Raw genomic sequence first — 9,448 nt, 5'->3', positions numbered from 1 at the left:
CCAGCAAACACATTTATAGGCCGACATGTTCAACCTGACATTTAAAATAAGTGTGGCAAAAATCCAAGCATTTTATTTATAATTGTGGGTAGTCATGATGGATACTGCTGCTAAGTGCAATTCAGCACAATCAGAATTAAAGACAAACCTTGTGACCTGTGTCCTAACCAAAGCAGCTTGAATTCTGAATCTCCAGCTTACCCAATAAACAACCAAAAGAAGCAGTCCTTATGTGGGAAACAGCAAGGAAGAATGGTACTAATAGCACTATACAAAGAAATAGACAGGATTTTTTTTTAATGTTTACTCAGTTACCTACACGCTGCTGTATTAAAATGGCAAGCTTACTGAAATATTTTTATTTTTGTAGATTGGGAGACTTAAAAATCCAGAAGAAGTTTGCCTTCCAGAATATCTTTGCAAAATATTAAGCATGGAATCTGCGAGCCAGGCCTGCAGAGCACTCCCACAGCAACGGCTTGGGAGGCTGAAGGCCAGACCCTGCCCCAGCCACCCCAGGAGTGCAGCGCCCGCTCAGCACCACAAGCACCCACTGGGGATGTCACAAAAGCCCAAAACGTGGTTGAAAGTGTGGGGCCCCAAACCCTCAGGGAAGAGAAATCCAGTGCTGGCTGCAGTTTCCAAACTGAAGACTGACTGACCGGTTAGAGCAAGAGGAATTGCATGGGTCAGTTGGACCCCGTGTAAGGAAGTCAAGGATGAAAGTTTAGAAATAAAGAAAGAAGAGACTCAAGGGATTTGCAAAATACGCAAGTTAACTTGGAGTCTCATTTTAAATGGATTTCCTTTACAGCTAGAATTGAGATGAATGCACTGAAGCACTCTGAAAGACATGCCCAGATGTCCCAAAGTTCCTATAACCAAACTCTTTACACGAAGATGCCCTCCTCCATAGCTTACGGGGATTGTGCTGTGACCTCGATCTCACGATATGCTGCATGCTCCAGAGCTAGCTCTGCAACAAGCTTTCCAGGTCCTTAGCAAGCTCTGGAAAACCAAAATGAAGCATCTGCTATGCTGAAAGCAAGTACAAGAATTAGGCAGTGTGATCTGAGAAGAATACGAACGCTTCCTTTCAAACCGCTCTGTTGCAGTATAAATGTTTTGTGTTTTTTTTTTAAGCCTGTTAAGGGCAAAAGACACCTTGAAACCCTCGCTTTGGAGATGCAAAAGCAACGCAGCTGCCTCCTTTGAGGCTGCTCCATGCTTTTCGCCAAGGTGACGCGCTTGGGGGAAGGCGCGCACCCAGCCGGCCCCATCGCAGAGGGAGGCCGTGCAGGAGGGAAGGAGGCAGGGAGGGAGGCAGGGAGGGAGGCAAGGAGGGCTCGCAGGAGGCAAGGAGGCAAGCAGGGAGGCAGGGAGGCCGCGCAGGAGGAGGCCGCGGGCGCTGAGCGCGGGGAGGAGCCGCGGCCGCCGCACCCTCTCCATTGGCTGCACCCGCGGGAGCGCGGAGCCCCCAGAGCAGGCGCGCAAATAAAGACTGCACCTGGGGACACCACCTTAAGTGGGCAGAACTTCCCCTCGCCCGCTCCAGCGCTTTTTAAAGATTTTTTCCCCTCCCTTACGCTTTTTTTTTTTGGTGCCTCTCCACCGCTCTCCGCTCCTCTTCCTACCGTGTTCTCCCTCGCCCAAAGTCTCCTTCCTGCACCTTCCCGCTCGCTGCCTGCCGCTGGCACAAGCCAGCCTGGTGCACCCAACGAGGGAGCTCTCCTTTCCTCCCGTTTGTTCCACTTCCCCTGGAATTCTGCGCAACAGAAGGAAGAAAAAGAAGAAAACCATAGCCACTAACAGTCTTATTTACCAGCTGTTTTATTTTAGTTCCCTGTCTCCATAGCCCTCTTTCGAGTTTTTTATTTCGGCTGAAGGGTTCAGTAAAGCAGTTGCCAGACGGGAGTTGTGCCTAGTTAACGAGACAGGTGAGTGCACAGCGGGGCACACGCAGCGTACCAAGCTTGGAGCTGGGGGAGCGGCGTGGCTGGGAGGCTTTGCGCATGGCCGGGGTTTCTCTGGAAGGCTGCGGCACGAGGAGGATGCAGACGGCTGCAGCCAGCGGTATCGGTGCTGCTCGTGCAGCAGAGACACTTACTGCTTGTTCAGTACCAACACCAGAGCCGCTACCCTTTGCTGTCTGGAAGCTGAGGCCAAGAAATAGGCTTAAAGAGGGAAAATTGCAAACATCTTAAGTGTTTGTTATTGGTGTTTTAAGTTGTTGCAATAATAGCTAACTTATTCAGAGCATCAATTGATGATGCATTGAGAGCTCCCCTAAGAATACTTACTACACTGGTGCTCGTTAGGAGCCACGTAATTCCATTAAAACCCACGGAGTTGCTCTGGATTTATACTGGTGCAACGAATAACAGGTTTGATCTGCCGCATATGAAAGTTTAGCTTAGTTTCAGTGAGTTGATTTTAACTCATAATTTTCTATGCAAACCGCTTGAAAAATGGTTTCTTATCTATCCAGGGATACAATGAAAAATTGGAGAGCTTATTGAGAATGTGAATTTGTTATTTTTCCCTAGAAAAGTTTAAACAACCATGTTTGCAAAGTTCTCCGAAGTCCTAAATTCCTATACTGCCGAGTGGCTTTAGGGACGCTGAAGCATTAGGGTAGTTGAGCGCTCTCCTGAGCAGGCAGAGCTCATCTCTGGGATCAGAGGAGCCAGTGGCCTGAGGATGCTTCTTCCCCTGCTGTGCACGTCTACTTTCCTCTGGCTGCTGTGTACTAGCAAAAGAGAAGAGTCCAAAGGCCTTCTCAGTCACTTAAAACAGAACCAGAGCTTTGTAAATGACTTCAGCTACTGCTGTAAGAACGGGTTCCTCTCCAACGAGCAACGCACAATTGCATAGCTGACCATGTTTAAATTACTGTGTTGTAAAACTGGCTCAAAATTAAGAGAATATAAAGCTGCTTTACCTCTAAAAACCAATAGCAGCTGATTTGAAACAAAGGCTTTGGAAAAGTGTGAAGCAACACCAGAGTGAAAAAGAACAATGGAAAACCCAGAATGAACAGACCACGCTTTGAGTGCGTTTCCTAGAAAAGGCCGGGGCAAAGGGCATTTTCAGATATAGCTGAATCAGGTAAGGGTAGCAATGCATTGCTTTGGAAAGTCACACTTGGTCGCAGCTTCAGAGAGTAGTTTCACTGATGCTAATTTTAAATGCAAGTTTATGTTACAGTGAAACAGGTTATCATATACTTTTCTAAACAGGAATCCCAGTTACGGGCACTTTTGGGAGCGCGAAGGGTACTGGACTGAAAGTTTCAAGGGCTTGTAATCACTGGGCCTAATGCAAAGTCCTTTTAATACAACAGAAATGCTACAAACTTTGGTCAGTGCCTCTCTTAGTCCCCCTGTAGACAGAGAAATATAGAAACATTTGCTCACATTAAAGTTCAGAGAAGTCCACTACATTTTATCTGACCTTTAAAGGTCTGCCACTTGTGAGGACGCAGTGGATCGCAGCTGGTGCCCGGGTAGGAGATCCCTGCAGCAGACTGCAGCCTGACTCGCAAGACTTCTCCCCAAGGAGAAGCAAAGACCTAGTGGTGTCTAATTAAAAAAGCTTAAAAAAGCCAATACTGTTCACCTTTAATGCAGTTTAAATTGGTTATTCAAGATTGAGGGGTAGTCAGTCAGATACAGGCCTCCAGAGCTTGTATTTCAGGTTTTTATTACCATGTTTTTATGTAAGGCTTTGTTGATATGCACCTTTACTTCACAATCTGAGCTGTTCCCAAAGAAAGCCAAAGCCAGATTTGCAGCTGTTCCTTTTCTCTTGACGGCATACTGGCAAAGTGGATTCCAGGCACCAAGCGGTTAATTGCTGGAAGCTGTGCATTAGGCATTTATGGCACTAAAGCCCGTTGCAACTTGCCTGATAAAAGGCATTTCAAATAAGCCAGGATTGCATAGAGGAATTTCAGTTGATGAGTTCCTGCCTAGGCCACTCTTTCTCAGGACTTACCCAAAAGCTTTTAACATGTCTTGACAAAGCAAAGGGAGAGGCTTCAATGCAGCAGCAGACAGCAGGTTTATGTTTAAAAGGAAAAGAAAAAGTGAGAGAAACACCCTAAGCTATTTGTTCTGTTAAATCCTCTATCAGCACCTCCATAGCGGGTTTCTTTTTTTTTCTTTTTTAAGTGCAGCCAAGCACTGAAGTTTATCTTCAATTCAAGTTTTTGCATCCCAACCAATCTTTTCCTAAGCTGCAAAGTTTAAGCAAATTAAATTTGAAATGTTCCTAAGCAATTCAAGTGCCTGGGAGTACCAAGGCCTGCTGCTAGTCAGAACTGGACCCTGCGTTTCACTAGGCACTTGGAGTCCACTTTGTATATTAGAGGCACTTAATATATTTTTAACAGTTTTTTTTTTCTTTGTTTCACAGATAGGAAGTTCTTCGGAAGAAGATTAACATCTTCTGGAGGGTTTGGACAGCGCTTAGCTTAGGGCTTTGAATCTTCATAGTGCTTCCGGCACCCCCATAGCATAAATTCCCAGATGCACTAAGGTGTGTGCAAGAGCAGTGGTAGGTTGGCACTACCATGTTGGGACAAGCAGAGTGTTCCCTGTTCTGTCTGCCCACGCATTACAAGAAGCCTCCAGCATCCATCTCCAATTACCATATCATGTGGGGCCGTTCATAAGAAAGATTATTTCTCCCCTACCTAGGCTGAAGGAAAGTAGTAGCTTAACACAGTCTCAGTATTGCAGATACGGCCAGGCACGTAGAAGAAAATTGTCTATCTGCATTCTTTGGATTTTGTAGATTCGGAGGTTTAAGGCCGGAAGGGACTATGAACATAACCCTGTTGAACCTCCCTCTTAAAAAAACATAGATTCTCCATCAGTAGAGCTACAGAATATCATCTGGAGAAGCTTTCAGTAGTTTAAGACCTTCAAAAGATGGAGAATTGCCATATCCATTGGTAAGTTTTTCCCACAGTTAACATTACAAATCATACCTGGCAACTTGTTACGGGATTAAAAAGAATGTTAAAATGAATGAAAAGGTGGAAAGAGGAAACAAATTAATCAGTGAGCAAACAAAAGTTTCAGGCTCTTACATTCCCATGAGCATGGACTGTAGACAGTTTCACACCTCCTACGTAGAATTTGAACATCGCAGATGCACCAGCTGTACTACCCTAAGATGTATATTAACATGCGATGAGCTTGCCTGCATTTTCCGAGTGAAATAAGGACGATCCATGAGTTCTGTTGTCCTTCATTCCACCGGAGTCTGTCTCATACCTAACCAGATTTCAGTGGAGTGAAGCACAAGAGACATGGAGATGAATCAGCAACAAGAGGAACTGCTTCCCACTGCCAGAGAAAGGAAACTACATGGAAATTTGGATACACCAAGCATCCAGAGATCAAGCATGCTGGGAAATGGAGAGAAGCAGTACACTGAGCATTTTAATAACCTGAATATTTCTTGAAAATCTCCAGTAAGAGCCCATTTTGAAAATGTACTTACTTTTTACATAATACATAAAAATTAAAACGTCTACAAAGACCGCAAACTGCTTTCTTGAAGGCTTAAATACCTTATTAGCAGGAAATTAAACTCTAATGTGGATAAATTAGGTGTGTAACCATTGCTTTCAGTCATCTTATCTCTAGGATAGTATAGTCAAGTAAAGAAACCAGAATATAACTTTGTTTTAGGGCATATGTACCACAGTGCATTTCCTTAAGGATCTTTCTCTAAGCATCCATGGGCAATGCCTGCCTCGCTCCAACACCCCCTGCCACAGTACCTTCAGAATGTGGCAAAACACCATTAAAATTTTTGGTCCATTTATTTTGTAATAAAATGAATGTAAATAAAATTCAAGTTGAGGGAGAATTTAGATTTTTTCAGGCTGAACACAGGATGGTTCTTTCAAGGTATCCGTGTAAATTCCCCAAAGGTTAATGCAGTTAAACATTTTGATGCAAAAGAGCATTGCATTCAACACCAATCATTCACCAATTGTAATTGCCTTTTTGAAGTCCTCACCTCCCTGAGATGAATGCCCAAAAATATTAGGTCTGGCAGGTTTAAAACAAAAACAAAATGTCCTTCTACCACCAGAAGGAATTACTTTCTTTGATAGACTTAGTGCTGGATTTCAGTAATCTATTATTCTGTATTACTTCTCAGCTACTTGCCTAATCAATGTCCTTCCTCCTTCTCTGTTCCCCCCCACCTTTTATTTGACTGACTTTAAAAGCACTCAAAAAATCTACTTGCTGACACCCTTTTCTTTCAAATGCAGACCACCACAGGGTATGTATGCTCCTTGGAAAGCCAACGGCCAGCTTCCACAAGGTAGCACCGAGCCCTTCCAGTCAGCAGTGAAAGTTCCCAAAGCTTCTGACATTTATTTCCAGGCTCATTCTTAAGCATAACACGCAGCTTGTCTTGGACATCTTACAAAAAAATAATTTTCCTGTTTAATACTAATAATTAAAGTTACACTCTTGATTCCAAACCAAATCATTACAATACCAGGAGCACAGCATATATTCAAACCAGGATCCTGCCAATCCTTTACTTTTTTTTTAATACACTTATCCATATAGCATTCCATCCCTGTAGGTATCTTGAAATACATAACCAAAAAGAGATTTTTTTTTTCATTAAATATTTTTCTCAGGGAATCTCAGAACTGAGATTTTTAACAAGCCATTCCTTAGAGTTCTGGTTGTGATTACTGCACGGCAGTAACAAGAACACTAGCAACAAATTGATCCCCTTCCTTATCTTTTTAAGTACACAGAGTAAAAGTGCAAAAGCGTAAGTATAATGCACCAAACATAAGCAGATGAAAGATTTGGTAAACAAGAAAACTTGTGCATAAAGGTAATAAAGTAAGTGCACCTACCTTCCCACTGCCTGGGCAGCAGCTGGTCCAAGGAGCTGCACCCGGCATGGAGAAACTGCTCGGTTTTGCTCCAAGCCCCCCGAGGTGTGATGCTGCACGGGCTGCCCTCTCACCCTTCCTTCCCTGGCTGGCTTCAGCTTCCTGGGCTTGAGAGGCCTTCTTCGTGGGGCACCGTGAGGTCTCTGAAGACAGAAATACAGTTGGGTATTAATGATATGCTAGGGAATGTTTACAGCACTCACAGTAATATATTACCTAGCCATTTGTCCCCCCCCGCAATATGAAGGACACTTTGCCTAACAGCTTTCTGTACATTAAAGCAATGAACATCCATACATTAACGCAATGAACATAATGACACAGCAGACAACCTGCCAGAGAGGCACACTGCTATGGACAAGTCTTTGTCAATACACGGCGCAGTTAGCACAACTCCTCAGCGATGACAGGCACCATGTAAATGCAGGCTCGTTATCAAAGAAACCATGGCTCACTGCTCAAATTGATGCAGCACCACAGACAAGAAAAAACCCTCAAGTTACTCTTCTGAGTAATATGTGCAGTCTAAAGATCGAGTATTTCCACCTCTTAGCACCTAAGATTTAAATTTGGCTATTCAGACAAGAATTTACTTTAAGGTAAAAGGAATGAGAACTAAAAAAACAAACAAACAAACAAAAAAAACAGCCCAAGTATCACCAATTGCTAGGCTTGGCTCGTGCATTTGGCAGCCTCTTCTTGAGGTTGCCACTGTTGGTACTTGGCGCCTTATTAGGTCCAGGTGCATCCATCCACAAAACACGGCCCTTTTCCAGCCCCAACAAGCCTGCACTTGCAGGCTCACTCACGCTGACACGAGAGGTTCGGCTCCACACCGAGAACCTGGGACCAGTGCCCTTCCTTGGGGATCCCCCGTCCCGAGCAGTGCCTGTCACTGCACCCCTGCTCCCAGGGGCCTTTGGCACCTCTCAAGCCACGGCCCAGCCCTCTGCACACAAGCCATTTGCTGTACTGAGGAGCATGAAAAGAAATCCAAGCATGGTATAGGCTGTAACTCGTACAGTTGAAGAAAATATTTCAAATACCTCTACCAAGCTAGGCAATGCTTTCACTCAAGATTCGTCTCCTGGGCAGCACACGCAGCAGGGCAGCCACAAGAGCAGCAAGTGCGCAGCCACTCCACAGAAGTCCTTCCCTGCCAAAAGCGTCGGGAGCTGAACGATGCTTGGAAGGCCGTGAAGCCAGCACAGCTCACACCACCAGCGTACCTGCCCTCTGTCCTTGTCCCCCACAGGGAGAAAGATCAGCAGTGACACCGATGACTGAGCTGAGTAGCCAGGGAGACAGCTAGAGAAAGCAAAGTTTTTGACTCAACAGTTGTATTTTGGTGATGAATGTAAATTCCTTACCTAAAAGTAGTTTTATTATTTTACTCGAATACCCTCTGCTGCCTGTACTACAAACCCCCCAGCCCTTTCTTTGGGTCCTCTTCCCATAAGCACCGCCTTGTGTCTGGTGGTAACTCTGCAGAGCTCTGAAGCAGAGGGGAGGCTTGGATAAGAGGCCCTTTAGAAACCCTTTACAAATGTAGATTTGATTGACTGACTGATTGAACTTAATTGCAGACATTCTCTTAATTGTACACTTAATTACTGACACTGTGTCAAAAGATTTCTGATGCAGCACCTGGAGGACAACCTTGCAAGTGCCAGTCAAAGCCAGCTGCACGAGACATCAGGGAGGTGCTACGTATCGCCTACAGCTTGGAAGGGGAAAAATCATAATATTTTAATAATATACAATTAGGTTTCACCCACCCTCAAGCGCGCGCGTGCACGTACACACAATCACAAATCTTTTTGCAGGGAGGGCATCTAATGCATCGGGAAGAGAAAAGAGACAAAGAGTGCTTATTATGGGACCACGTGGCGGTTCCACCCTTTTGTGGTCTCTCCTAACATCCACAGTGTTGTGAGCGGCGGGGGAGGGCATTATGCCATGGGTTTTGGCAGGAGCGATACAGCTGCTGGCCACCCAGTCTAGGAACTCCAGATTTTGTGCTCAAATTGTAATTAAAAATAAAAAGCCATGATATTTACTCAAAGGTTAAAACTAAATATTCTCAGCAATTCTTTTGGGGCACTGCAGGCCTTCCTGAAAACAGCTATGCAGGAACACCACAAATCACAGCATTGGTGCTGTTTGTAGCAAGAAATGTCTGCAGCAGCCTTGTGACTACGTCTCCTGTATTTCTCAGGCAAATGAGCATTTTACTGAACACAAACCTTAAACCCCTGCTGTAACAGCTTGCATGTACAGAGCACACAATGCACAAACAAAACAGAACTAATCTGTTTTTACACATTTTTTCTTAGTATTTTTATCACTAAAAGATCCTAAATTGTTAGGATTTCTCAGTAAAATAACAGAGTAAAGTCATATTTAGAAAATCTCATCATTAACTAGGCGTGGTAGTTACTAAGAACGAACAGCTGCAGGGTATTTGATACTTCCACTGCTGCACCATGTGAATCGTTGTGGGAA

General features: G+C 44.4%; 1 long non-coding RNA gene across 1 annotated transcript; it reads left to right on the top strand.

Moving 5' to 3' along the window:
• The first annotated feature begins 1,401 nt into the window (after positions 1-1,401).
• Positions 1,402-5,620, top strand: LOC121059335. Its single transcript, XR_005814485.1, has 2 exons — positions 1,402-1,937; positions 4,417-5,620. It is a non-coding gene; the product is annotated as an uncharacterized LOC121059335 (long non-coding RNA).
• Positions 5,621-9,448: the final 3,828 nt, after the last annotated feature.

Source organism: Cygnus olor, chromosome 24 (assembly GCF_009769625.2).
Source record: "Cygnus olor isolate bCygOlo1 chromosome 24, bCygOlo1.pri.v2, whole genome shotgun sequence".
Lineage (NCBI taxonomy): Eukaryota > Metazoa > Chordata > Aves > Anseriformes > Anatidae > Cygnus > Cygnus olor.
Note: the sequence above shows the minus strand (reverse complement) of the source record. Positions and strands in the feature narration are given on the sequence as shown.